This window comes from Lycium ferocissimum, chromosome 3 (assembly GCF_029784015.1).
Source record: "Lycium ferocissimum isolate CSIRO_LF1 chromosome 3, AGI_CSIRO_Lferr_CH_V1, whole genome shotgun sequence".
Taxonomy (NCBI): Eukaryota; Viridiplantae; Streptophyta; class Magnoliopsida; order Solanales; family Solanaceae; genus Lycium; species Lycium ferocissimum.
In genome coordinates, this window is record NC_081344.1 from 8,814,079 (window position 1) to 8,817,392 (window position 3,314).

Below are 3,314 nucleotides of genomic sequence, written 5' to 3' on the forward strand. Positions count from 1 at the left end.
CACACGCATTGGGACAAAGAGAGTACTTTTTACATATATATGTACATAGAAATCTTGAGTCCGGAGCCAAAATGGCTTGTTTTTTAAGCTAATAGTCCAAAATAGAATGCCTTTTTTTTTTTTTTTTTTTTTTTTTTTTACCAAAATGGGTATTTCGTTGGTTATCCAACGAAATACCCATGACACTGTTTGCATTTCGCTACATACGTAGCGAAATGTAACAAATATTTTTTTTTTTTTTTTTTTTGTATTTCGTGGTACTACCAACGAAATAGCATTAATTTTTTTTTTTTATTTGGTTCATACAAAACATAAAGGAGAGGGGAGTTGGACTACGACGCTGTGAACTGTGGGGCTTGGACTACGACGCTCTCGGATGGGAGGGGGGAAATCGCTCACTCGATAATGAAGATGGACGAGATGGAGAGGAAGATGAAGATGAAGATGAATACGATAGCATTAGCGTTGTTCCTGAGACTGACGAAGATTAGAATATTTACATTAATAAGATATCGTTTATATTTTTAATGAAGTCAGATTTATTTACTTGAAATTCAAATTGAAATAACATTGAAAAATGAAAAAGGTACAAATACAACACTTAACTAGCCGACATAACAACGAGAAAATGTTTATGGAAAATCATCTTCATCGGACATTTCACGGTCGAGTTCAATCGGGGGTAACATATAACCCCGATCGTGTCCCTCAAACGCAACCATCGCAAACGCATCCTATTATTTTCTTTGCGAATGCGGTTCAAAGCAAGATTCAATTCTTGGGGTGATGTGAGCGGCATGCCTATTGCACGGCGTTTTGGATGATGTAGGCCACAACTTCTTAAATCGGTCTCAATATTATGAGCTTCATCCAGGCGGTAGTTCCATTCTCTCCTCATCTTGCTAATGTATTGTCTATTGTAGCGCTCGCTCGGATTAAGCGAGTACTCAAATTCACGTTCCAAAACCCATTGACTCAAAAATGTCACCTGGGTGATATGTCATTGGGCCGCGTTGCCAGAAAAATGTCATCGCGGAATCCATTCTTCTGGCAACGCGGCCCAATGACATATCACCCAGGTGACATTTTTGAGTCAATGGGTAGGAAATGGGTTTTGGAACGAATTTGAGTACTCGCTTAATCTTGAAATAGCGAGTATTAACAATAGACAATACATTAGAAAGATGAGGAGAGAACGAACCAATACCGGATGAAGCTCATAATATCGAGACCGACAGAAGTCATGGCCTACATCGTCCAAAACGCCGTGCAATAGGCATGCTTTCACATCACCCCAAGAATTGAATCTTGCTTTGAACCGCATTCGCGAAGAAAATAATAGGACGCGTTTGAGGGACACAGATCGGGGTATATGTTACCTCGATTGGAACTCGGATCGCGAAATGTCCGATGAAGATGATTTTCCATAAACATTTTTTGTTGTTATGTCGGCTAGTTAAGTGTTGTATTTGTACCTTTTTCATTTTTCAATGTTATTTCAATTTGAATTTCAAGTAAATAAATCTGACTTCATTAAAAATATAAACGATATCTTATTAATGTAAATATTCTAATCTTAAATCGATCTCGTGAACGACGCTAATGCTATCGTATTCATCTTCATCTTCATCTTCCTCTCCATCTCGTCCATCTTCATTATCGAGTGAGCGATTTCCCCTCCCATCCGAGAGCGTCATAGTCCAAGCCCCGAGTTCGCGTCGTAGTCCAACTCCCTCCCTCTCCTTTATGTTTTTTTTTTTTAAAACCATCCGCTGAAAAAAGGTTTTTTAGACATTAATGAAGTTAGTTAGTTTGAGATTTAGATAATCGAATACGATGAATATAAACGAAATGCAAAAAAAAAAAAAAAAAAAAAAACTTATTTTCCTATTTCGTTTTTATATAAACGAAATACAAAAAAAAAAAAAAGTTTTATCCTATTTCGTTCATATACCAACGAAATACAAAAAAAAAAAAATAATAATTATATTTTCCTACTTTGTTTTTGTATAAATGAAATAAAAAAAAATTATTTCGTTTATACAAAAAACGAAATAAAAAAAAAATTGTCCTATTTCGCTGGTAGTCCAACGAAATAGGACAATTTTTTTTTTTTTATTTCATTTTTTGTATGAACCAAATAAAAGAAAAAAAAAATTAATGCTATTTCGTTGGTAGTACCACGAAATACCAAAAAAAAAAAAAAAATTATTTGTTACATTTCGCTACAGATGTAGCGAAATGCAAACAGTGTCATGGGTATTTCGTTGGATAACCAACGAAATACCCATTTTGGTATAAAAAAAAAAAAAAGGCATTCTATTTTGGACTATTAGCTTAAAAAACATGCCATTTTGGCTCCGGACTCTAGAAATCTTCCTCCCCTCTTCTCTGTTGAGTTCATCTCGTAGAGGGGAGCTGCAGTTCAATAGTACGGGAAGCAGACTACTAAATCTATTATTTGCATTAATCTGAGAGTCATCTCTTTTAACATAACGTTTCGACATCTTCCTTTATGCGTCCCTCAAATCAGTATCCCTTGATTGTCAAATACCTTTTAACAAATTCATGTCTTCGCCACTGCATAAGAGTCTAATTATAAGTGTAATCTGCTATAGTTATAGCTAGCTAAATAAATTACACATATCTTGATGCAGTTTTATTGAGTGTGTCGCAAGTGATGGGCACACGAGAGATACGTGGTGAAGTAATTAATGCACTTGAAGGAAGACTATTTGATGGAGTTACATGTGGCAGAGATTGCACTTCAAACAACGATTGCAATGATGCCTGGGTCTGTTCAAAGTGTATGTCGCAACTCGCATGCTCCAAGATTCCCATCTATTGTCAATTGTGCATTCTGAAGTTTAGAGGAAACATTATGCATGCCAAGTTAAATATCAATATATATGATATCATAAAGCTCCACTTCATATACTGTGAAAGTGGTGGTGGGAGCAAGGGTATTAATGTTTCTTTATTTTGCAGAATAAAACTCTAGCTAGCTACATGTGATAGCTGGTGTTGTGTGCAATGCTGTTGTTATTCTAAGATTTCATCTGTATTTTCTGCTGGTTTCTTTGGATGTTATATATTATGGGGTGTAATGGTACTTGCTGAATTTAGAGGAAATATTATGCATGGCATGTTAAATATTAGTATATACTAGTGTATAATATGATAAAGCTCCACTTCATATACTGTGAAAGCAATGGTATTAATGTTTCTTTATTTTGTAGAATAAAACTCTAGCTACATGCAAAGGCGGATCTAGGATTTGAAGGTGGCGGGTGCCACAATTTTCTTCAATTTAC